Here is a 27,362-nt window from a genome sequence, read left to right as displayed (position 1 = left end):
GATCCTGATGTCGTCAGAAAAAGGAAAAGAAAAGACAGATGATGGGCCACAGATTATTGTACAATGAAAAAACTAAAATGTGGACTTCTCTTAATAAGAAATCAAAGAAAATACATTATTTGTTTTTCATGTAACTTAAAACACTTACCGTGTTCTCTCTCCTAATGCCAAATATAATAGCAGTTGTAATTATTTATTTCCTCTGACCTTTTCACCGGTATTTAGTGACATTATCATTTTGACACATCGGGGTAGGATAATTACAAAATTAAGTGATTTTTTTACAAACAGGAAAAATCTTAAATGAATTTAGCCAAAGCAAGAGAGCTGTGTTTAAAACTGCAGTGACCGAGACTGACAAGGAAGTATCTTGCTTTGAGTGAAGGCCCAAACATAATAAGTAAACATGTTTTCACATGAAAGAAGCTAGGCAATTAGTTTCAATAGTTCTAAATTATTATACCATAAGGGAAGTGGCACAAATACATAGGGATTTATTCTGTTAAATTCTGTTAGATCTATCTTTTATTCTCTTCCTATCTGTTTGCAAACCAGTGCACTATATTCCTCTACACAGATGGAAGTGTATTTGTGATGCATTAACAGAAAACACAGCATAATCAGGACTTCCTCCCAAAAGTTTGCAAAAAAGCTTCAGTGAACCTTAATCAGTATATCCATTTTGGTTAAACTTCCAATATGAAGGGTTTCACATTATGGAGGACTGAGCAGTTCTATCACCTTGCACAAGAAGGTGTTATCTACCAAAAAATCATACAGAGGTTGAGTGAAATACACCCTCTACCTCCTATTGTGTCCTTGGGTTTGATGGGGGGATGCTTAGTGCAAATAAGTACAGTGGTGAATGTTACAGTGGTTAAACTTATTTAAAGCAAGTTGACATCAAAGCAGTGTTGACATTCCCTCCTATGTAACTGGGAGATATTTGCAGTTAGAGATTTGAAACCACAAGTGGATTAATTTCCTACCCTTTCACTTCATAATTCTTTTTTCCTGACATAATATGCAATGCTCCAGGTTACTTAGTCCAGTCAGCCTACATCTGATTTACATTTAGAAAAGTTTATTGTGAGTAATTATTTCTGTGTAGACTCCATCAAGCATATTTCATTTCAATATCAATATATCCTCAATTAATTTTTTCACAAAGTAGCTGCCTTATACAATTTATATACAAATGCTAAAATAAATATATTTTAAAATAAAAATACTTTATCTGATCAGTAAATTAAACCTAACTGCAACTCAGAAAAACCTGTCTGATCAACTGATAACATTATTACTGCACCAACACCCCAATTAATTTCTCTATAGAGTCTCTTGTTGTAGGTTGTTGTGTGGATAAATCATTTCTTTGAAAAATTAAGCAGCACACAATAACACTAGATTGCCATAAGCAAAAAAAGCTGTGATGGTCATTAGCTGTCACAACATTTAAGATTTAAAAAATAGCAAAAAATTGCAGTGTTGGGTTTTTTTTTTCCTCAGTTCAAAACTTGATGGCTGTTTCATTTTTTAAAATTTGAAATGTGTGTTTAAATATTAATGAAACTGAGTTTCTTACTACATTAAATAACTGTGTGGTTTAACCCGGCAGGCAGCCAAACATCACTCCCCCCCTACCCCCATCCAGTGGGATGGGGGAGAGAATTGGGAGAAAAAAAAGTAAAATTCATGAATTGAGATAAAGACAGTTTAATAGAACAGAAAAGGAAGGGAAAATAATAATGCTGATGATAGCATATACAAAATGAGGGATACACAATGCAATTGCTCACCAACTGATGCCCAGACAGTTCCCAAGCAGAGGTCACTGCTCCCTGGGCAACTCCCCCCAGCTTATATACTGAGCGTGTCATATGGTATGGAATACCCCGATGGCCAGTTTGGGTCAGCTGTCCTGGCTATGCTCCCTCCCAGCTTCTTGTGCACCTGGCAGAGCATGGGAAGCTGAAAAGTCCTTGACCAGAGTAAACACTACTTAGCAACAACTAAAACATCAGTGTCTTATCAACATTATTCTCATACTAACCGAAAACACAGCACTGTACCAGCTACTAGGAAGAAAATTAGCTCTATCCCAGCCAAAACCAGGAAAATATCCTAATAATTGTTTTATAATTTTAAAATCTGTAATAAATTTAGTGAAAAAAATCATATCCAAATAAAGGTTATTTTCATTCCAAGATTTTCAGGTAGTACTATTAGCTGTCACTTTCTTTTGGGTCAAACACACCTCAACAATGCAAACGCTGAAATCTTTACATGCATGTTATAGTGCTTCCAACTTTTATACGTGGGCTCTTTATGAGAAGATGGGTTGATTTAAGTCACACTCAGGTAATTATCTTCAGCTGTGCATAGTTTGCAGCAAGTCCTACTCTCTTTTCAATCCTCTTTCTATTGAATCTGTCTTTCTCATGTTTCTTCACGTTATGTAAAACACAAAAGACAAATATTATAATGGTTGTATTACAATGGCTAAACATATATCTCCATTCTACAAAGTACTTAATGATTCACATTTCATGTGAGTTGAGACAAAAATTACTTTTTGTTGGGCTGTGTCTAGTCATGTTAAGGCTCTATGACTATGAAAATAAATATCATCCTACTGACAGATATACTACTTATATTTAGTTCAGAGACCTCTGGAAAAAAAATAAAGTTTTTAAAACTCCTGGAATGATTAATCCTGCTAGTCCATCATCCTAAAGCGTTGAAGAGCTGAATTATTTGATCCAGTATCACTTGCATCAATGTTGAATGGAAACCTTTCCTGTTCATCTTCTCCTGGGCTTCAGAATGGGCACACAGTTTTCATCACAAGCTGACTCATAAATAAGGAATCTCAGTTATCAAAATTTCTCAGGCATGTCACACCATCTGCCTCATCTTGTTGATACATCCCATACCATGGTATGTTCAAAGAATACCAGCACCCATTCAAAACTTCAAAATGTTGTACAGCTTTTTGGCATGTCATTCTTAAAAGTAGCCAGAACTTATTATCTTCTCACTGCTTCATTTTTTCAAAGGACGGTTTTATCATTCTCATGATTTCGCACAACAGTTTAAGAGGAAAACCCCCAAAGCTTTCTTTTTTCATTCAAGCATCATGCAGTGACTGCTTTCCCCTTTTAACAAACAGCTGGGTCCTATAGCCTGTGATGATGGCCCACATATAACAGCCTGGGCAACACTGATTACCTTCTATGGAGCACAGAGGTAACCACCCACCCCTGGCACACAGAGCATTTATATTTGCTGGGCTTGTTCAGCAGCAGGTTATATCATGATTGTACCACAAACTCCTCCACTTGCCTTTCTTACCTGACTGAAATGCTTGGCAATTTTGACTAATGCCTTAGAAATTACAGAAGCTTGCAGTCATTTGATTCTTTCAAACACCAGCACCGAATGTAATGATAAAATTCAGTGGTGGAGCAGGCCACCAATCTGCATACATTGCATGAATATGAAAAGTTTGGTTAGTCCTGGTGTACTTCCATTGGTATCATGTTTGAAAATGCCCTTGTGTAGCCCGTGGCTGCAGCCCAGGAACAATTTGCCAGTTAAGATGTTAACCCACAGATCAACTGGAAGGAGATAGAAGAATACAGGACTCGGCTGTATTACCTGTGTGAACAGCTACTGAACACGGCTGCTGTCTCCACCGATAGTACTTAGCAGTAAAGTGCAAACTGGACATTATGGAGTTAAGGTGAGAAAGTTGCACAAAACCTAAAGGCAACATAAAGCTGCAGAAAATGGCTTGACCGAAATGACTGAGACTTGAAGCAGAAACCATTCGGCAAATTGGAAATTGTGAGTCATTAATGATGCATATTGTTCAATTTACAAATTAAATTAATTGTGTTAAAATTTCATGGTTGTGAGTCAAGTAATTTTTCAGAGTATGCATCATATTTAGAACCATTAAGGAATTTCTATGGATGGAAAGTGAGCTGTTATTTGATGATTATGTCTTAAGAACCTTAAATTAAATTTTTAAAATGTCAGGCAAATTACCTGTATGTGCATTTCTGAGGCACAAAAACCTTTTAAGGATGTTATTTTTTCATCTGGTAAGACCCGCTATGCCTGAATATATACAGCACAGTACAGCATCTGGCCTTTTAAGCATTAAAAGCTTCTGAAACTTCTCAGAGGATAAAGTCATTATGAGGTGTATTTTAAAATTAATCTAATAAATTAAGCAAGAGCTTATTCAATTCAATTTACATTTACTTTTTTTTTCTGGTCCATAGCTATGAAAGAAAAAAAAATAGCATTGCTTTTGTTCCCTGTTCACTAACTACTGCACTTCAAGTGTCTAAAAGGCAAGTATGTAACTTATTCTCTTAACAGCTTTCTTTCTTTGCAGACATTAATTTGTTGGTTTGATTTTTTTTTTTTAATAGCTATTTATTTTTTGCAGAGCGGTACAAAGGGAATACATTCTTTGAACGTTTTGGTGCTTTACTCATGTATTTACATTTTCTGCATGCAGAAAGTATAATACATGATAAAAGATCTTACTTGAGAGAAATGCATGTTGGTGTGTTCTTGTTTTGTATTACATTGCACTCTGTAGTCCTGGGTGTATCAGCTCCTTTTAGGTGATGTGATGGTTTCAGTTTAGAAGACAGATTTTCATCTGGAAGCTGAAGAAAGCTTTCTCTGAAAGTTGATCATCTTATTTCTTCTTAGACAGTGAAATTAGCTGCCAGAGGAGTTTGTGAGATTGCTTTCACTGGAAGTATACAGAACAAAACTCAACGTTAAACTGGGGAAGTTTGCAGAGAACGAAATCAGTTGATTAAGTGGCAGACACCCAGGGAGATGCACGAAGATTTCTCACAAAAGTACAGCACATAGTTCACCTCGGCTGGTGTTTCTTTATAATCCCCAAGTCACAGTCTCTATGGCAATATACCGGTAGAGACAGGCAGTGCTGCCTTTTCTGATTTGAAATCTGATTCTATTCTAACTTAACTACCAGCATGCCAATGGTTCCTCACTCGTCCCTGGCCCTATAAACAGAAGACAGAGTGTAGGTTTTTATAAGTAGCAGGAGTAAAATCAACTTTCCATGATAAAAAAAAAAAGAGATACTGCAGACATCCCAGGGTGAAGAGTCCTAAGGCATCTGCCAGAGGAGCAAGGTGGAACAGAAAGGACTTTTATGATGAGTTTTAAACAGAGTCAGGATGAATTGCCTTTGAAACCCATTAAAATCTTTTCAAATGTAGATGTTTCCATGAAGTTAGTCAAGTTTCCTGAGCCTCCAGGACACCCTCTGCCAACGGTACCCAACATTCATGGGCCTATGGGCACTGATGTTCAGTAAAATCTGCCCTGCAAGAAACACTATACTTTAATGCCCCTCAGTGGCTTTTTTTTAAATAAAAAACTCTTTGACTGTCCTGTGACTATGAGCAGCATTGGCCCACAAGCCATGAGATGATAACATCTGATTCTTCACTACAAAACTGGCATTTCTATGTGCTAAGTGACTGTTATTCCAAAGCAAAGATTTCTGTTTTGCAGGAGTGAGTCGCAGAAAACAGTTGGGTGGAAGACTATAAATACTCATTCTGAAAATGCCAGAATATGTCTGTCTCACCAGCCTGTTTCAAAATTAAAGTGTACTGCTTGTATTGAAGAATAGAGTCCAGGATAGCGGATAATGAAAGCTGCCCTCCCCTTTACTCAGAAACAGAGCTGAGCAGTCACTGTTGTCGTGCCATTCTGATGTGGAAATTTAAAACTAAGGTGCTTCACCTTAAACACATCTTAGGAATCTTTTATGTCAAAAATCACACTAGCATGTGCTAAAATATGGTGGTATTAGCTGTCGCTGCATGTGAATAGGGTGGTATTTTTTGATCCAGTCTGGCAAGCAAAAAAGGCAGATACTGAGTTAATAATCAGTTCCAGGATTAAACACACCTCTTTCTTATCTTCATGCTGCATGGCACATTCATGTTTTATAAATTCCTATTGTCTAGATCTGAGGAGGTGTGGATTTTTTTATTTTCACCCACATCTGTTGTAAGTAACTTAAGGGGAAGACAAAAACATTTATTTTTCTTATTTTACAAAGAAATGATAGATTCATTCAAAAAGCAATAGCTATAGGCACATTTTAACTGTAACTACTTCAAAAATTGAAATAACAATTAAAATGCTTAGCTTGGTGTATGTATTCTGGGTGGTTTGTGCTTTTACCGCATACACAGTTATATTTTTACAAGTGTTCTTACAGATAATTCTTTCCACAGAAATTAGTATTATATTAGTATTGATTAGTAGCAAATGGAATACCATATGCAAGCAGCATGTAGATTGCTTCCAAAAGATAATTCATCTTTCCTCCACAGGATAATAATGAAAAGATAAAGATAAATTTCTAGAGAGTAGTGCATGACTGTTGGTGCTCCCAAGCTTTGTTGTTGGTATTATTTGGATAGAAGAAAAACAGAGGAATCCATATCACATTTAAATGCCTGGATATGTGGCAACTCACTGGAGTTCCCTACTCTGCAACATATTACCTGGATGACTTTGGCAGGTCATGGAGCATCTTTGGTCTCACCTGTACGGTATAGTGGGAGCAGCCTTGAGGCCAGCTGTGCAGTAACACAGCTCATACCGTTACCTTCTCTTTTATTAATATTACCTGGAGGGAATACAAATACTGCAAAGGTGCATGACAGTATTTTTCCTATTGCTCTACACACACTCTCAATACCTTGTTTTCCCAGGATCAGGATGAAATTTTTAGAAATCAGGATTTGGGAGCCTACCCATTTTTAAACATTGAACATGCCTATACAAAGAAAAGTGTCACAGTAGTTCAGTGATCAGTAGTTTACATGAAAGTGCTTATGGCATTTGAGATGCCCTCAAGTACCCTGTCTGATCTCCAGCTGCCACTCCAGAAAGTCAGAGGAATCATGTTTAGATTGGTTTAGATTGGACATTAGGAAAAATTTCTTTACTGAAAGAGTGGTTAAACATTGGAACAGGCTGCCCAGAGAAGTGGTGGAGTCACCATACCTGGAAGTATTTAAAAGACGTGTAGATGTGGCACTTAGGGACATGGTTTAGTGGGTATGATTGGGTTGATGGTTGAACTCGATTATCTCAGAGGTCTTTTCCAACTTTAATGATTCTATGATTTTATGATTCTACGATTCTATGTCAGCTCACACCTGTCAGCTACACTTGGAAATCTCAGATTCTCTACAAAGTCTTCTGTGGCCCTACCAGCCAATAAGTGGGCAACTGAATTGAACCCTAAGATCTTTCTCTTAAGTTTAGGAGCTTAAACCAGTTGCTGAAAAAAGTCCTTCAAAATGCTGGACATTCAAAATGTCATATTTGTCAACTCCACTTCGATGGACATAGGGTAACTTAATTGGAATTAAACGTCTGTTTAGGCAGCTGCGTTGCATGACAGCTTGATAAGATTTAGTAGTCGGATTCAGCTTGCTGTTTTAAATGCCTGAATATAAGAGTCGACACGTGGGAGCAATATGTGGGTTGGATGATTACTACATACAGTGTATCCTGGTAGTACACTCAGAGGGTGTTAGAGAGCTATTCAGCTCACCCTGAAGTAGACTCCTGCATTCATTCAGTCAGACAAATTGCTGTCTACATGTCAGTGGGTAAATCAACCAGGGGCTTGATAACGTTGCTAAAACATCAGCTTCTGCTGTCATGTCAGATTTCCTAGGATTCCTGAGGTGTTTTGTCAGACTGGTAGATGTGATACCAAAAGTTGTTAATGAAAACAACTTCATTGCCTTCAGAAATAAGACTCTGTTAGAGTCCTGGCAAAGAAGAAATGTGGAATTTGTATTTCTTCATTATACCTTCATCCATATAGGTGGATATATGGAAATAGTGGTTCTCAAAGTTGATGGGGCCAGAACTTAACTACGCTGAGTTAATCTAAAAATCTATTTTATATCAAGTAAACCTACAAAAACAAGATATTCTCTTTTTATGTCTCAGAAAATGTGAAACTCAGTGGAACTGAAAGAGAGTAAAGTACAAACTAATATTTAGAATTTTTAGGACTACACTGTGGGTACCAGTAGCACCTGGATACAATGCAGAGGACTACATGTAAAAGTGTATGGACACAAAAAAAGCAAGTCTTCTAATGGTACTGATTCCCTGGTAGAGGCTTAGGCCAGGCTCCTTTGAACTCTCCCTGAGGACAAATTATTCCCTAGCTTCAAGACAGTGCCTTCAACTCTTACTGAGGGTATAGGTACCGGGCACTCTTGGATACAGGATACTAATTTAGGGGTAGATTTCTCAGAGGTATCTAAATTCAGCTATTCTGTGATTCTGTAAATGGCATAGACTTCAAAGCTCTCATTTCTACAGCACTGTTTGGTTCCCTCTCATTCATTCATACTGACCTTATTTATCACAATCTGAAACACTGATATAACATCATATTCTTGGTTAAATTCATTGCTCCAACCACAGCTAGCGGTATTTCTACCTGACTGCATTAAGTAGACTTCTCATTGAGTTAAACAGGTTAAGGTTTTGTGCAGATGCATCTCTACTTTGCATTAATTTGATTTTCCTCTACCTGACATTGTAGATCGACTGTACCTGTGTGTCACTAACCAATCTATACACTGCTTTGCCTTATATTGCTCTTAAGTTTGTGTCTAAAGGCTAGCTTGTGGTTCAGTGGTGTTATTGTATGCACTGGACCAAAAATGTGAAGAGGTCCTTGTTTCCTGGGGAGACGTGAAAGTATAGGAAACTCTAGGAAAGAACCATTGGAATATAAAAATATATAAATCCATTACTAAAGGAGCAGCTGAGGAGTCAGGTATGGAAAACAGAGCACTTCTAGGTCAAGGAGCTGAAAGTGGATTATAAGACAGCCAATTTTGAGGTATTTTTTAAATTTAGAGGCATAAATAACAGTAGTTCTGTTGTAGTGGCTTCAGCCTTTGGGGCTAATACAAACAGAAAAGTTACTTCCCCGGGTAACCTGTCCAAAGTTTTTATCCCATTCTTGCCCACATCCTCCAAACAAACATGCTGGGTGTCTCAGCTGCAAAAAATGTTACTGCTTTGAGAATAAACAGTTCAGTGGCCCCTCACGAGTCCTTCTTACTGCTAATCCATTCCATTGCACATACATCCAACATTCAGTCTCCTATCCTACTATCCAGTCCCCCACTGTCCCTGCAAATTCTAGTGATAAAAACTTAACAAGAAACACATTTAAAACTAGATACCATCCAAATAAATTTGCCTTGTCATCTGATGTTTTGCTTGAGGTAACAGGTTTCTTAGAATTTCTTTTTGAGATGCTGTTCAAAGCATCGTATCACAGAACTGTGTGAGATGTAATCCACGGTATTTTATCTTTGCATGTGGTAATGTACATTACATCATTCATATGATGGTAACTGCATCATATCACTGTATGCTATGTTTTATAGCATTTTATCATGTCGTTCAACATATGTATTTTAAAGTTTATGTAGACATTTCATCCAGTAAAAAGCGTAGCTTTTTAGCAGCAGGTAAACTCTTTAGGGGAAATATTTCAAAGAGTAAGCTTGAACACATGTGAAAGTACAGAAATACAGTAGAGCACAAATGAGGAAGGAATCTGAGAACACTGCTAACCCCTCTGCTTCTGCCAATATGTATTTCATACATTTGTCTACAGGAAATATGAAGTACAATAAAAACTACAGCAGTTCTTTACAGTGTGTGTTCCATTACAAAGCACAAGTATCTTAGATGTTTTTCCAGCATAGACAAGCTATATCCTGGGAGTATCCCATAAGGGACTTTTGGTTACTGGCAGCCCAGGTAACTTTAAGTCATCTCTCCAGCTTCCTAAAAAAAAAAAAAAAAAAAGTGTTTTTTTGGTCCCACTGATAAGGAATTTGCTCTGCCACCGTGAGAAAGGCCTACAAAGCTTTACTTTTCTTCTGCAAGTCCCAGCTGCTATAGCCCCAGAAGGTCAATTTAGCTCACAGCATGTAAAGCATGTTCTCAGCTCCATTCTGCCCAATTCCTGGTGAAAAAGAAGCTATAAAAGTGGCATTTCAAAACCGATGGAGAAAAATGTTCACATTTTTGTTCTCTGATTTTCTTGATAATCAGTACCATCTTTCACCTCTGAAGCGCAACATCTCTAGGCAACATCTGGCAGAGAACTCAGTCGAGGGGAAGACGCAGTTTGCTTTCTGGAAACCTGTCCATAGATGTCTACTCTTCATCCCTGGACACAACCCAGGCCAGCAACAGAAGCAGATGAGCAAGCTTAGAAATCATGCTCAGGTTCTCAGGTTTAAGGAGGAACCTTCTACTGCAGTGTTTCAACAACTTACCAGAAGATAAACTGTGCTGAAAGCCTAGAGCTGCACAGATGGAAATATGAGTGGTTTTGAAATTTTGTTGAATTGTTTGCTTAGCTGCAGTATGCATTAAAACTTAATGAGAAGATAAATCAGGTAGACATAAAGATAGAACTAGAGATAGAAAGTAATTTACATTAAATATTTGTATATTTTCACTTAAAAATAGATAGTGGTTATGCTGAAATATGATCAGTTATGCTTTTAGAAATGCTTCAAATAAAGTGTCTTATACAGGCATATTTCGAAACACAGAAGTGGATTTTCATAGGGTAAAAAAAAAAATCATAAAAATAATTATGAAATAGTTCATTAAATAGTCAGGAAATATCTTCTTAAATTTTGATGGAATATTACAAAAAGATTAAAGAAAGTATTCCAACCATAAGTTTAATAAAATATAAGATTAAGATCACAAAAATGGTCCCCATGAAATTATCTTGAAATACATCATGAACTATTTCATTATATTGCATAGAATATTAATGAATTTTTTTCCTCAAACATTATAATATTCATGAAGTTTCATAGAAATATTGTCAAAATGTCAAACAAAGCATAAAGAAGTAATCACAGCCACTAAAAAAAAAACCAAAAAAAACAACCTAGACATGAAAGTCAGTTTTCCATACACAAAAAATGTCTTTTAAAAGTACACTTCTTAAACTCATATGTGAATGGTATACTTGAATTTTCAAAGAGCTTTTGAAAACACTTCTCTTCAAAGGAAACTAAGTTGTCAGGGATAAAAAGAAAAGTCCTCCCATGGATTAACTACTCATTAATGAATAGGAACAAAAGGCAGGAAATAATTACAGTTTTCACAATGAAGGGAAGTTGCCAACATAATCCCAAAGGATCTATGCTAAAACCTGTGCCTTTCGATGTGTTCACAGGTAATCTACAGAAGGATATGGACAGTGAGCTGACAAATGTTACTGATGATTCTAACTTAGCCAAAGGAGTAAAAGGGAAAGTTGACTGTAAGAATGGCAGAAGGAGGCCACGGTTTTGAGTGACTGGAAAATAAAAAATAAAATTAGAAGTTGATAAGTGAAAAGCATTGTAGGAAAAAATAACAACCCAAAGTATCAAATCAGAGTTTTATTAACACTCAAAACAGATATCTTAGAGTTATTTGGCATAACTGAGAAAATATTACTTGATATGTAATAGTAAGCCAAAAAGCAAAATAATGTCAGATTATTGGGAAAGAAATAGAAAATAAAAAAGAAAATGTCATTAAGCCACTGTGTAGCTTCTTAGGAGTGGTCACATCTTGAATACTACTTCTCTTTACGTCAAAAAACGTAAAATAAAACTGGAAAAGGTACAGAAAAGAAAGAAGCAGATGGCCAAATGCATACAGACATACAGCAGCGTCTATGTGAGAGAGCAGCATGACTAGGATTTTAAACTTCGAAATGGAGCAATGGAAAGTGTTGTGGAAAGGGATCCTACAAATGCAGGATTTCCATGTTGGTCCGTTAATTAAATTATGTCCATCAGGTAAGGATTTAAACTTAGCTGAAAATAAGGACAAACTCCTTTGCAAATTGATACTTAGAAATTTCCCTGCTCCACTGTATCAATGACCCTCATCATTGATTCTCATGGTTATGCTCATTTTTGTGATTGTTAAACTGCTATCATCTGTGAAAATTTCTACATCACTTACATGGTCAAATTTGATGTTTTTTTTTTATTTTTACCTGGAGAAAAACTAGATTTTAAGTATTGCAACAAAAGGTATAGATCCAACATCTGGTCTTTATGGAGCGAGTTTGCAGGGCAGTAACTTCTGCAATGTCTCTCCTACAAAATATTCACACAATGTTATAATAAATGGATCACCTTGCGAAAAATCTCTGCACACCGCTGTTTAGAATTCTCTGAACCTAGAGAAGGCAAAAGAAAGGGTAATTGCTTATCTGATGCAAAACAAGGCTCAAAGCCACAATTATTTAAACAGCGATGCCTGTTTGCCATGCCTTCAGCTACTAAACAGAGCTACTTTCCTTCCTTATATCAAGTAAACTTGCAAAGGACTGACTATATTAGGTATAAGAATGTGTCTTTTTCATTCCAAAGTTGTAGCTACTTAACCGATGAAAGGGTGAGTTTGTTTGGAAATACTGCAAACACAGTAGAACATTTACTCATTATTAGAAACAAACCTGAAAGCAATGTTTCAATCTTTCAGATTACTCTCCTATGAATTGCTTTTTTTTGGGTAGATTTTCCTGCGTGGTGAGACTAGCCATCCTTTAATCATCTTTGTGGATCTTCACTGGACTCATTCCAGTATGTCCGTGTACTGGGAAGCCCAGCACTGGACACAGCAATCCAAGTGTATCTCACCAGTGCTTAGTAGAGGGGAAGGATCACCTCCCATCACTTGCTGGCAAAGCTCTGTCTAAACTGAATTTATCAATTTTTTAAAAGGTTTGTGTTATTTATCAGGATTCTTATGAATATAGAATTTATAAACGGTTCTGCATTGTTATCTAGATGCACATCAGCAATAAAAACCAATGTTTTCTTTAAAAGAAAGCTTCTTGTCAAATGTCTACACTGCCAAGAAACAGGTTAGCACCTAGATCGTCTGAAAATTTATTCTAAAGTGTTCTCTTAATTTGTTACTTTCTCTTCCCCCATTCTCTTCCTAACATATTTTTGAAAAGTGTATATTTTCAGAAATCTAAAAGCACAATTTTCCTTCTTTGGTATTAGAGAAGATAAATAGCACAGTACTATACGAGACGATGGGAACAGTATGAAACGAAACAGTAGAGTAAGAGTCAACATGGTAATATATTTGATTTACATACCTGAATTGAAATGAGTGCTGACATAAAAAAAAAGAAAAGGCTGAAAAATTCATACTGTTCATATGCTATTATCTGTACTTATTTTGTGTTCCGGTACCACCTGGGATTCTCATTGTGCAAGGTGCAGCCGAAATGTAAGACAAAAGAGCATTCTGTGCTCCCAGGTAACAGATCTTGTTCATTTGCAATTTATTTGAAGGCTTCACTATTTTCCAGAGGTAGTTAAAATCTGTATTTATTAGGGGATTTCTTGTAATACTTGTGGAATACGTAAAATCTTAATGTATGCAAAATAACTTTGATGATAAAGTCCATAAATTCTCTTTACTGTGATGTCTTTTATCATTATAGTCAGTGACTCAATAGCTATTTTGAAACAAAGGGCAGGTACTTCTAAATCTTCATAAAATTTAAACTAAAGAAGGTAAAGGTACTGTCATGATCATCTAGACTGACCTTTCTATGTTGAACGAATCATTTCTCCCAGTGAGAGAATCCTGTACTGATTCCAAAGACTTGAGGTTAAATGAGAACATCTGTAAAAAGATACTCTGTACCATAAAAATTATCTCAAAGGCCTGGATTCTAACTTAAGCTGTCAAAAAGGCATCTAGTATAAGCGACACAAATATGGGCTCCCTCTTACAATCAGTGAAGTTCAGTAATTTGAAAATAGCTGTCTAGGCTAGATGCAACAAATCACCCCAGAAGTATCTATTTTTCTAGCTAACTAAATTTTTGAGGTCTAAAATTAGGTGAAATGCATCCCTCCAAATACGAGTTTTTAGGGTTTTGTCCTCTGCATCCATGGCAAGGTGATTGATTATCCCCCTCCACTGACTGAAACGGGATAATGAATTCCCAAAGGTAACTTGGCTGCTAAGATAGGCGAGGTGGAAAGGTTCTCCCATCTCTTCTCACTTAAGCGCTTTCTGAAGATCACAGGCAGAAACTTTGTCAGAGCTGGAAAGAAAACCCAGATTTTCTTTCCTGCACTCCCCTATACTACTCAAGGCTTTCCAAGGTGCAGTTGTGACGTTCTCAATGGTTGGCAGACACACAGAGAGAAAAGTCAAGCTACTGCTTCATAGCCAGACAAGTTTTTTGCAACCCAGTGACTACCGGCAACTGTGCTTTACAAGGCAGTCTCTCTCCCAGCTTCCTTGCTATTTGCAGAGCAGGAACTGGAGCCATAATATGATCCCATCATTAAAAGTCCCTCTCCTCCTGGCTCCCAGCCCCCAGCCCCAAGACTCCCAGAAAATATGTTATTCAAAATCATCCCACGATAATTTGCAGACTCCATACTGTCACGCTCCAAAACTGACCACGATCTAAAACCAACTAGCAGATGACACCACATATGTGTGAGGGAATACACTCAATATATGAGGTTAAAAATTCAGTAAGGAAGTAGCTATTTAAGAAATGCATGCATACAACCAGCTAAGCAATAAAAGCTACAAGTAAAGAAACATCCACAGAACAGTTTGGGTTTGCTTGAATTCTTGTAAGAGTGGAGTGGCAGGAAAGGGACTCCAGCATCTGCGATCGTTCTGGCACAGGCTGGCTATCAGAAGGAGAAAGCTATCATATGACAGGAGAACCTTTTGAATTACTGTGATATTGTCTGACCAAATTCCATGGTTCTTTTGTTAAATACATGCTCTACTTTCATAGTGAGCCTTCAAGCTGAATACATAATATGAGATTTCTTAAATTTTAAGAGTTGTGGGGTAGGGCAGCAGGAGGTATGGGGCAGTTTGCAGAGATGTTTTAATTAACCCCAAACTGTATCTGGAAGCACTCCTTCCTTTTGTACAACTTCAGGCTTTAGTCCCTGGGATTTGTAATTTTTTTTTTTTTTTTAAAGGCATGAAACTTAAATAGCAGTAAAAATGTTAAAGAAGCCTAAAGAGAAAAGTGCTTTTGTGTTATAGTCTTTCCACTGAACACTTGTGAACTGTTGAGTTTAATTGGGTTCCAGCTGGTGCTGACTCTGTGCTTGGAGAGAGGAAGAAATGTGTGTGAGGAGATGTTTAATGACTTCTTTGCCAAGTATTTAGTGCGATGCCTTGATTGTTTCTAGTCATGCTCTCTGTTCCCAGCTTCCACTTTCACAGCAGCAGATTAGAGCAGCCTGGACAGCAGAGTAACAGTAATCTAGCTTGCATAAACATTCCCTAGTCTTTGCAAATTAAGGAGTTTACTATGATAATGACGCTCATTTGTAGCTTGGGAGCTAAAGTGGGTTGGGTAAAGGTCCTATAGAGGTGCCTCTAGTGGGACAAGAACAGGAGTTGAATTGCCATGTTAATTTTCCCTAGCCTGAGGACCACTTCAGATTGTAGCCTTCAATAATAGCAATTAAGGTAACAGGTAACATGTTTCAGTTATTCCCATGGGACTGGACAGCACGTATATGGTTCAGGTCATACAATCAGCATGCAACAGGGAATGAGCATAACTTCAAAGTCTTCCTGGTACTGCCCACTTCCAGAGCTGTATGTTGAGTGCAGCCCTATCACACTTACTGTCTTCAAACTCTTTACTCAGCTAGTGATTTCCCAGTATGTGGAAATGTTTTTTATATGTTTCTATACGCACAGCTCTCTAGATCTGTAACAGATGATGGTCCTGAGGAAGTGCAGTTCAAAACCAGATGAATTTATTAATGCGATTCTGAAACTCATGTGTTCTATAATAGTTCTATAAACTACTATATTCGTAGTTTACTTAAATTTACAAGTATTTCTATATATAGTCTTAGCGCTAGAATAATTGTGTGCAAAAATCAGTGCTACACAGAATGTCAGCTTAGAAAATCATCATGAACCTTCCTGATCTTAATGGAAAACTAACAAAATGTCTGCCAGAGGCTTTCAGTACCTTAGCTATATCAAAAAGTCAAGGCAATTGATACAGAAAGTCAGTAAGAAAGGTCCGTCCTGAGAGGATACTGAGAGGATACACCTTATCATAACCATACATCATAGCTTTCAAAAGCCAAACCCATCATGTTCCTTAGCCAAAAATCTGAGTAATAATATGGTGGAATAAGAGCTATTAGATTGCAGCAGAGACGTACAAAATATCTCACCATTTAACTCCTTTTATTTGTAACCATGAGAGTTTTCATAATGAGCTGCTTTGCTAATTATACTATGTCACAGAGAAAAGAATTTTCTGAAATAGGCAGACCCCGTGAGACTTTTAGGAAGAAAGCTGACATGCAGTCTCGTGTAGTTTCAGTTTCTAAAATCATTTGAGGTCTGAACCATTGTATGCAGAACACACTACAGTGGAGTATCTTTCAAGTACAAGAACATCGTCACAATCTGCCAGTTTTAAAATGAAAAATAAAATGGCCCTCCTGGTAACTAGATGAACATCTAACATAGATGGAATTTCAATACATGCGGGAGATAATACTTATTCCTATTTTTGTTCAGAAATAGATTAAATCCTCACTTTGTCTTTGATTGCTCCGACTTGCTGTGTTATTTTCACTTTCTAAAGTTTTAACTGCCATTCAATTCCATCTGCACCATGTACTGAGATGAAATAGATCAGATTCTGATTAAATTCTCGAGCTTAATCATCATGAGTTCAAATGATTGCTTCGTAGACTTACATACCATCTTAATCAGAAACTTGACACATCCAGCAGACAGATCTTGAATAAGCCAATAGAGAGGCAGCTGGCTATGTCTTAAGCCATGTATGTTCCTGAAAACTCACTTATCCAAATGAAAATCTAGCACCTTGAAAGACAGTGTGCCTATTTGACAAGTCTCTTTGGATAGCCTTGAGAACATTTGCATTCAGTTGCAGAATACATACAGCAATGAAGCCATATGTGTTGAAACACTGACATGTCTTCTCATTGAAAACAAAATCTGTGTCTTTATCCTGACACTTAGCAATCTCTAACTCCTTGTCCTTCACTATAGGATCATAGGATGATTCAGGTTGGAAGGAACCTCAGGTGGTCTTTAGTCCAACCTCTTCCTGCAGTCTGAGCCTTTCTTGTTTCATCTTATGTCCGTTGTCTCCCATCCTCCCACTGTATCTTCTCAATAAACTATCCGCTGGTACTGGAAGGCTGATAGTAGGTCTCCCTAGAGTCTTGTCTTCTCCAGGCTGAACAGGTCAGTTCCCTCAGTCTCTCTTCATAGGTCTTATTAATGCCAAAGCTACTTCATCCTCACCCAGTTTTTCCTTCTTAGTTAATAGCAGATCCAGCTATGCATCCCTCCTGGCTGGCCATTCAGTACCTGTGTTAGGAAGTTATCCCTAACTCCCCCCAGAAATCTTCTTGACTGCTTGTGTCCTGCTGTGTTGTCCTTCCAGCAGATGTCAGGGAGGTTAAAGTCTCCCATGAGAACAAGGTTCTGTGATCTAGAGCCTTTCTTGAGTTGTTTAAAAAAGGCTTTTGATCCTGACCTACCAATTCTCAACCATTTACCCATAAAAACATTTGTGCAAGACGTCCCACTGCATCTCAGTCATTTGAACAATATCATAGCTCAGAGACCACAGGTCAAGCTCTAGATCCTCCTGCTTGTTTCTGAGGCCGTGTGGCTTTGTGTACATACACTTATGGAGGATCTCCTTATGCCCTATTTTGTCATTCCTGAGGTATCTCATGTTCCAACCCTCCTGCATTCTCTGCTTTCAACCTCGGCCTCTGCTACCTCACTTAAGTGCGGTTATCATCTGCCTGCCCCATCGTTCCTAATTTAAATCTCCCCTCACTAGATTAAATCTCCCCTCAGTAGGCTGGGCAGCCAGTTGGCAAAAATCCTTTTGCCCCACTTTGCTGGGTGTGTCCTCTCTCATCAACCATCCTTGATCCTCAAAAAGGCTGTATAGCAGATCACCTCTGTTCCAACACAGCCAGTTTCTTGCAAGATATATCTTCTGCAGTGCAATTGCACTTCCATGAAAAAGAGTGGATGAGCCTGAGCTTTGAAACTCAGCTCTGCAAGGGTGAAGGAAAGATCATGAAATGAGTCTCTCTCAGAACTCGATAATTAAGGTTTTCATTCATAGTTTTCATAGAGTTATAGAATCATAGAATCGAGAATCATAGAGTGGTTTGGGTTGGAAGGGACCTTAAAGATCATCTAATTCCAACCCTCCTGACACCTTCCATTATATCAGATTGCTCAAAGCCCCGTCCAACCTGGCCTTGAACACTTCCAGGGATGGGGCATCCACAACTTCTCTGGGCAACCTGTGCCAGTGCCTCACCACCCTCAGAGTGAAGAATTTCTTCCTAATATCTAACCTAAATCTACCCTCTTTCAGTTTTAAACTGTTACCCCTCGTCCTACGCTCCCTGATGAAGAGTCCCTCCCCATCTTTCCTGTAGGCCCCTTTTAAGTACTGGCTGCTATAAGGTCTCCCCTGGAGTCTTCTCTTCTCTAGGCTGAACAACCCCAGTTCTCTCAGCCTGTCATCACAGGGGAGGTGCTCCAGTCCCCTGGTCATCTTCGTGGACCTCCTCTGGACCTGCTCAAGCAGGTCCATGTCTTTCTTCTGCTGTGGGCCCCGGAGCTGAACGCAGTATTCCAGGTGGGGTCTCATAAGAGTGGAGTAGAGGGGCAGAATCACCTCCCTCGACCTGCTGGTCACGCTTTTCATGCAGCCCAGAATGTGATTGGCTTTCTGGGCTGTGAGCACATATTGCCAGCTCACGTTCAGTTTTTTATCCACCAACACCCCCAAGTACTTCTCTGCAGGGCTGCTCTCAATCCACTCATTGCCCAGCCTGTATCCATATTTGGGATTGCCCCGACCCAGGTGCAGGACCTTGCTCTTGGCCTTGTTGAACTTCATGAGGTTTGCACAGGCCCACCTCTCAAGCCTAATGGCACCCCTTCCCTCTAAAGTATCAATCACACCACTCAGCTTGGTGTCATCTGCAAACTTGCTAAGGGTGCACTCCATGCCACCATCCATGTCCCTGACAAAGATGTTAAATAATACTAGTCCCAGTACGGAACTCTGAGGGACACCACTCGTCACTGGTTTCCACTTGGACATCGAGCCGTTGACTGCAACTCTTTGAATGTGACCATCCAGCCAATTCCTTATCCCACCGAGTGGTCCATCTGCCAAATCCATGTCTCTCCATTTTAGACACAAGGATGTTGTGCGGGACAGTATCAAATGCTTTGCACAAATCCAGGTAGATGATGTCAGTTGCTCTTCCCTTATCCACGAGTGCTGCCATCAAGTTTGTCAGGCATGATTTGCCCTTGGTGAAGCCATGTTGGCTGTCACCAATCACCTCCTTATTTTCCATGTGCCTTAGCATAGTTTCCAGGAGGATCTGCTCCATGATCTTGCTGGGCACAGAGGTGAGACTGACTGGCCTGTAGTTCCCCGAGTCTTCCTTTTTTCCCTTTTTAAAAATGGGGGTTATGTTTCCCTTTTTCCAGTCAGTGGGAACTTCACCAGTCTGTCACGACTTCTTAAATATGATGGATAGTGGCTTAGCAACTTCATCCGCCAGTTCCCTCAGGACCCTCAGATGCATCTCATCAGGTCCCATGGACTTGTGCACCTTCAGGTTCCTTAGATGGTCACGTTACCAGTGAGTCATTAGAACACACGTCCTTTTTGAAGGGTGAAGAAAAAGCAAGGAGGGACAAAATAGTAAGGAGCTATTTTTAAATCTTAAAGCTGCAAACTCTCTCATTGAGTGGAGTGTACCCTGTACCTTTGTACATGATGACTGCTTAGCTGAGCTGTACCCTTTCTCCACATAACAAGGCATTCCATAAACAAATAAAAATCACATTCAAATGATTGAATAGAATGACAAAGTTTCTGTTTATTTTGTCAGGAAGAGGAAAAAAAGTAGCTTTGCATCTGGAGATGCATATTGATAGTACAGACAGTTTAGAGAAAGAAATTACACTACATTTCAGGCAACTAATTTAAGCCAGGTGAATATGACCCTTGTCAGAGCATCTCGTGCCTTTTTAATAAAGGGTATCCGTTTCATTTACATGCACAGCTCTAGTTTAAAGTGAACTCATGATGAAAGCATCTTGGTGTGCTTTTCTCTTCTTACAAGATGCAGGACACATTCATGACATTTCTTAACACTCAAAGGAATTGAATTGAACTTTATCCCAATGGAAAGGGATTTAGGTATTACTGAAGTAGATTAGTGCAAAGCCAGGACTATTTGAAGAGAAAAACACATCATTTACAAAGAAAATAACAGATAGTGACACTAATTGCTAGGCTCTGTTCTGCCTATTAAAAGTTGAATAAGGTAACTTGACGTGGTTTTATAATGATGCACATGGGATTTTTTGGTGGTGGTTTTATTTCAAATATACTCAGGATCTCGTTAGCCTCATTTGGTTTGAACCTTTGTAATATGCAACATGGTATCCCAGATCAGATAACTAGGCCCATCACAATAACTTCTTATCAGCTGCCAATAAAATTCAAAAGAATAGAAAAACTAGTGTTAACAGTGATGTAATAGTCAGCCCAATCATATCACAGACAAAGGCAAAATAGTTCCTACTGCCTGCGGCTGGAGCATGAGAAATAATTTGCTGTGGTAACTACAATAAAAAAAGATTACTAGTATGCTGACGGTGTGCTGACATAACAGTCATCCTGATGAGCATCCTCTGGTTGTTTATATCTGTGCTCTCCATCTTTCTGATCTTCCATTAATTTTCTCTTGCCCTGTACTTTGAATACAAGGTCTCCAGAGACATGGAATATTATAGGACAGGATCGTGTTTAATGACCCAGAGGATCTTTCTCAGTTCCATGTTCCTTCTTAAATGATACACAGGGCAATTTTGAGCTTTGTTTTATGGAACTTTTCCCTTGTAGCTTGCTGATTTAAGCCTTCTGAGAAATAGCAAGTTTTGCTATTAACATGTCCATAAGAAGATTTTTCCTCTGCCAAGTCATCTACAGTATGAAAAAGCTAGACGCCAAGGAGGGGGGGCACATGCAGGGTAACTAACTTAAAAATTCTAATTTTAGTAGGATTATAATGATTTACTAAAGTCTCTGTGCCCAGGGTTTCTTTTAGGACTTGACCAAAATCCCATTCAAGTCAGTTGTAGTCAGAATAAAAACTGAACTTGAAATAGTAACCTTTACTTAAAATAGTAAGAGCTTCCACTGAAGGGAATAGAGCTCACGTCAGCCAAATGCACAGATCACCCCACTCTTCACCAGAAGCTATTAGAAAGATTTCAGTGAAAAGCCTGCATTTAAAATAGCGTGAAACCCTTAAAGGAAAAAAAACAGCATAGAGGACAAACACATAGGAAGACTGTATTTAAAATAACAAACCTAAAAGATTTTCTGTATGGGATGTAATTAAATTATTTAGATGATAAAAGAGTTCTGACACTGACAGTATTCCATATGAAGCTATTTTGATATTAAAATATGGCAACACAAATGTTGTTTATCAGGAAGAGTTTTTAAGTAATGATATGAGGAGGTGTTTGCTACACATTTTATTTCCTGTCTAAAATGCTTTTAAAGATATGTTTTTTTGAATTTAATGGGTTGTGGGGGAGTGAAGAAAAACAATTATGCTGGAATTCAATTTGTAAAATATTTATATTTGTTCACTCCTATTTTTATATTATCCCTGTTTAAGTCTGTCTTTCACAACTGGAGCTCTTTACACTGCAGAAACATGGAGCTTAAAATGATCCTATAGCCAAATTAAGAATTTTGAGGCTCATCCATTTGCTTGCGCTCTTGCTTCCCCAAAACATATATTAAAAGACGTGTCCTCCCCACAGGAAGGATTATATGCCAAGAAAGAATTTCTTCAGCCTACAGTTCATTTAATTAGAAAACAAACAAAACCAGCACAAAATAAAGCCTAGGAATAGGACAAAGACCTTAAAGTTTTCCACCAAGTATCCAACTTCTTGTCTGCACAATCTCAGCAGTCACAGTCACAGAGGCCCCTCTTTCTGGGTCTCTTGCAGCTATGTTCTACTAACTTTACTTAAAGACATAGATCTAAATAATAGATACCAAAGGAATTTATCTAAAACTTGAGCAGGGATGACCCATGTGGAGGAAAATAACTTTATCAGAGTTCCTTAGATCATGAGGGCTCTCCTGCATGTGTCCTCAGTGCAGAAGCTTCAAAAACAGGTACTATGAAATTGTTCTTGGATAAATAAGACACAATATTCAAAATTTATACTGCTTAGGTTTTCTGCCTGCAGTGTTTTTTCTCTTAGTGTAATTACATGGATAGAGAATATTATACTTGAAAGTCCTTCCTATGTACACCATACTACATGGCGCTGAACTACTGAAAAATGCAAATTTGTCTCAGGTCTACCACATAGAAAAGATTCACTGAGGGAAAAATAATGTGAATTCAGTTTGGATATCTTATCCCCAGCAAGTTCACAAGTGCAATCCCTCAGACAAATTCTGCTGTCTGCTTCCCCCAGGGCAATATATCCCAGCAGGTAGTCCCAATGTATTTCTGCCCATTTGTCCCTCAGCTTCATCTTCCCGGTGCCAGTTCCCCTTATTCCCTTGTTGTCTCTGAGACAGAACTCACTAAAACCTCCATGTGAACACTGCTGCACAACGATGTGGAGGGGGAAATCCAGGTGTCTTGGTTCTCCCACAGCTCCTCTGTTGTGTGGCCAGCCAGCCCCATGCAGATTTCTTGTCCACAGAGACCTTTACAACGGCACCAAACCTCTAGATTTAGACACCTGTACCACTCTCTGGATCTCCTCCTTTGGCAGTCACTCATGGCAAGTGTGTCCCACACATGAAAGTGTAAACACTGGACAAGTACAGTTCAGGATGATCTTGAGTGAGATTTACAAGTTTCTCTGAAAAATGACTGTGTAGTTATCTACAGTTCAAGGACTAAAATATGTGTTCAGGAAAAATCTGATGACAAAATATTTCAAGTTCAACATCTAATCATTACATTTAGCAATTTGTGACTTAACTACACATAACATTGTTGGAAACATGGACTTCCATTTGAATTGCCTTCAGTGCTCGCTAGATTTCTGCACTAATAACACTAACTGTAATTAGTTCTGTTACCACCTGTAGTGTACTAATTTAATTTTGGTCCCATCCCAGCACCCATCTGCTCATAAACATCAGTTACAACAGCCTGAGGGCTTCTCTGTAGTGTGCCAAGTTCAGGTGTACACATGAGTGTATTACAGTAGATGCAAAATGCAGAATATTTGTCTGTGCTGGGATGAGATGGCCACAGTTCTACTCTCTGAATGAATGAAACCTTGCAAATGGATAGCGTGTGGTTAAGTGGCATGTATAATCCCATATAAGGTTCTATTAAACCAAAAGACAAACTGTTGCATGACACCAAAAATTCTTATCAAGTGCGGTATGCAAAACCGACTTGTTTGCACAAAAAGGCTTATGCTGAATTACAATGTAAAAGTACATGTCAACTTCTTGTTTTGAAAGAAGAGTGAAATGAAATGTACAAGAATAAGTTCTTTAAAGTCTCTCTCTACTTGTGTAAGAGATTCACACCCAGATAACTTCTAGAGTTTTCATTTATTATTCTGTTAGACACTACACAAAAACAAAAACAAAAAAAAAGAAAATCACAATAAGAGAGGTATTAATAGAAAAATGAGACATGCTCTGAAATTTAATTTACATTTGACAGCAGTCAAGATAAAAGTAAAAATATGAAACAAAATCCAGGGATGCAAATTCAGAGATTGAAAACTACCCTGAAAAACACTGCTTTTTTTATTTGGTAGTAATGCCCTACTTTAAAGATTGTTAAAGCAGAAACTTTAACTTCCTGCTAGACACATCGGAAAAAATCTAAAATCACAGCTATAAGCAGACTACCATATCAGTATACACACAATATTTGGTTTTATGTGTTTCTTATGTAAATGTGTTTCCAACTTTATAAACAAAACTGTAATCCTTCCCATTTTTTCAGTAAAACCCATTTACTTTTTTACTTTTAGCTTATACAATGTTTAAAGTGGAGTTAGGTGCATTTCATACTCACAGCACAGCACTTCTGCGAAAGCAAAGAATTCAAATAAGTCAGCACAGAGAGACAATCACTCCCTGGCTTATCTTCATATCTTAAGAACAGAGGTATTTTTCTCATTAAAGTGAAAGAACCAATTTGCCTGTGGCTAGTGGCAAGCATGAAAAGAAAGCCAGAGATACTGCCAGGCATGATCTATGTCATTTTGGCAAGGGGCAGACCCGTAATGCTTGGAAGTGCCTGTAAGGTCTCAGGGAAGATACTGAAAGGAGAATGAAGTAGGAATGTGAAGGACTCATCCTGGGTACAAAAAGTGCCATCAATGTTTAAGTGAATTGTCACTTTTTGATACATGCAGACTGAGTTTTCACAGATACCTAGAGAGCTTAGACTTTTAAGTTTTGAATTTTGAGATCCGAGCATCCTTAACCTCCTGCAAAGCTGTGCACATTTCAGAATCAATGTCCCAAATGATAACATGGTTTTATGACTGTTTAATACCTTTAAATTAAAGTTACTCATGTTTTATCTATCAGCTTCCATTGATGTGAATTCAGTGCTGTGAATTCCAGCATTACCATTCGCTATCCATCCTCCCTGCAAGCAGCACTGAGTATCTATTTAACATGTACCATTTCTTCCTCTTCAGCAAAGCTGAACACACACACCTCCCTTGACACCATTAAAATATCTAAATGCTGTAAAGATTAGGCTCTGTTAGTTTTGTATTTTCTGAGTAGAAAGCGAGATCATTTTCTGGGTTTGTTTGTTTATTTAAAGAAGCACTCTGTGCTCAAAGGAATGGATCATGAAATCCCAGGAAGATATAACAGGATTTGTGTCTCAGCTTTAAAAATTGACCCCATCATCTTCATTGAATTATGGAAAGGTTCCAGATTTAGCATGTGGAAACAGTGAAATTGCAAACCCTTGGTATATAATAAGCTGTTCACCCCTTCAAGGTTCTCTTCATGACCAATAGCACCCTTGAGTTGTTTGGATCCTTTCACTGTGTGATGGATGACTTGATCTCACCAAGCCTCATATGCCAAAATACGTTTAATCCAATTAATATTTATGTTCTATAAGAGGTATGGTTAGCAGTTCACTAGATGATGTTCAATAGGCATCAATATGAATTCTCAGCCTAACACAATATTATGTGTAAGGGCACGGCCTTGTTAGAAGAAATTTTTTCATGGCATATTTCAATAATTTACTCCTAATTTACACCAGAGTAAATGATATATGAATCTACATTTCCAAAAGATTATTGAATATTAGAGACCTTTCAAGGCTAACATAAATCTGCATTTTAAACTCCTGGAACTTTCAATTTTTGGTGTTGCTTGGTTAAGATTTTGGTGGTTTTGTTTGCCATTAGCATTTCATTCCTGAATTCAGTCCGAGAAGATATAATTTTGGTCAGTTTCAGAATGCAAGGCTCTGTTAGGATGCATTGTTATGCTTCCTATTGATGACTTAAATAATGGTCAGTGTATCTTATTTCCACAGTTATACCTTTCCTAACCTCAAATCCCTGAATGCATCTAAAATAAATATTATACATTACCCCTTTTCTGGAGATGCAGAACATAGAGATCATGGTGTCTGGACAACACTCTTAGTCATATGATTTAGTTTTAGATAGTCCTGTGAGGATGTCCTGGTTTCGGCTGGGATAGGGTTAAATTTCTTCCTAGTGCTGTGTTTTGGATTTAGTACGAGGAGAATGTTGATAACACACTGATGTTTCCAGTTGTTGCTAAGTGCCCTCCTAGTCCAAGGACAGCTCCCGTGCCTGCTGACTGAGCTAGGTACACAAGATGGGAGGGAACATAATCAGGACAGCCAGCCCAGCTGGCCAATGGGGTATTCCATACCATGTGACGTCATGCTCAGTATATGAAGGGTAAGCGTGATCCAGGAAGTACCGATCGCTACTTGGTTATCGGTCAGCGCGGGTGGTGAGCAATTGCATTGTGCATCACTCATTTTGTATATTCTATCATTATTATTATTATTTTCCCTTTTCTGTTCTATTAAACTGTCTTTATCTCAACCCACGAGTTTTTCTCACTCCTACCCTTCCGATTGTCTCCCCGTCCCACTGGGGGGGGGGGGGGAGTGAGCGAGCGGCTGCGTGGTATTTGGCTGCCTGCCAGGTTAAACCACGACAGAGGAGCACAGGATGATCCTTATGGGTCACTTCCAACATGAGATATTCTATGATTCTATGATTCTATCATCCTAACCAAGTTTTTCAAATGACTCATGATTTTTGGGAGCACAAATTAAAAAGCTTATAAGTGACTAATTCAAAAAATACCAAACCTTCTGAAAAATTAAATTCTTGATTAAAGTTTTCTTAAGTTATTCACTGAAAAAATTAAGTGTCCAATGAACACTGGTTACTTTTGAGAACTGTGTCTTCTTACTATTTGGTGCTCACTGATATCTCCTTTCAGATTCCTGCAGGAATCTCACTGAAAGTGAAATTAAGGCACTTGGTGGGTCTGTGCTACAGATTAAATACAACAGAATTATTTGTGCCAGGTTAAGTGCCAGGCTTCATTGCATGCCACTCAGACTTGAGTGCTGCATTAACTGTGGGAGCTACAGTGACAGGGGTACTGCAGTCTGCCAGGAGAAATCATGGAAAGGCACAAAATAGTACATGGAAATTTAAAAATTTATTTTTGAAAGTGGTCAGGAATGCACTTAGGAAGCAATTTTTCAGGGGCCAGAGGAAAGAATAAATAATGTTTCCTTTCCTCATATCTCTGATTGTCTGATCTTCTGTCATTCAGAGAAACATGTATGATCTTTTTTTCTGTTGTTAATGTTGTATACAAATCCTTACTTAAATTTTCTTTTGTTTCCTTTATTGATTGCATTCCCAGCATGGAAATCCAGAGTAATTGTATATACAAAGACACAAAACATCTGGGGAAACAGCACATATCCCCTTTCTTTGTAACTGGCCTCTTACATATCCTTTGTTTTTCCACTCTACTCCCCTGAAAAGGAGTTAGTTTC

The sequence above is a fragment of the Calonectris borealis genome, chromosome 4 (assembly GCF_964195595.1).
Source record: "Calonectris borealis chromosome 4, bCalBor7.hap1.2, whole genome shotgun sequence".
Taxonomy (NCBI): domain Eukaryota; kingdom Metazoa; phylum Chordata; class Aves; order Procellariiformes; family Procellariidae; genus Calonectris; species Calonectris borealis.
The sequence above is the reverse complement of the archived record's forward strand: the minus strand, read 5'-3'. Positions refer to the sequence as shown.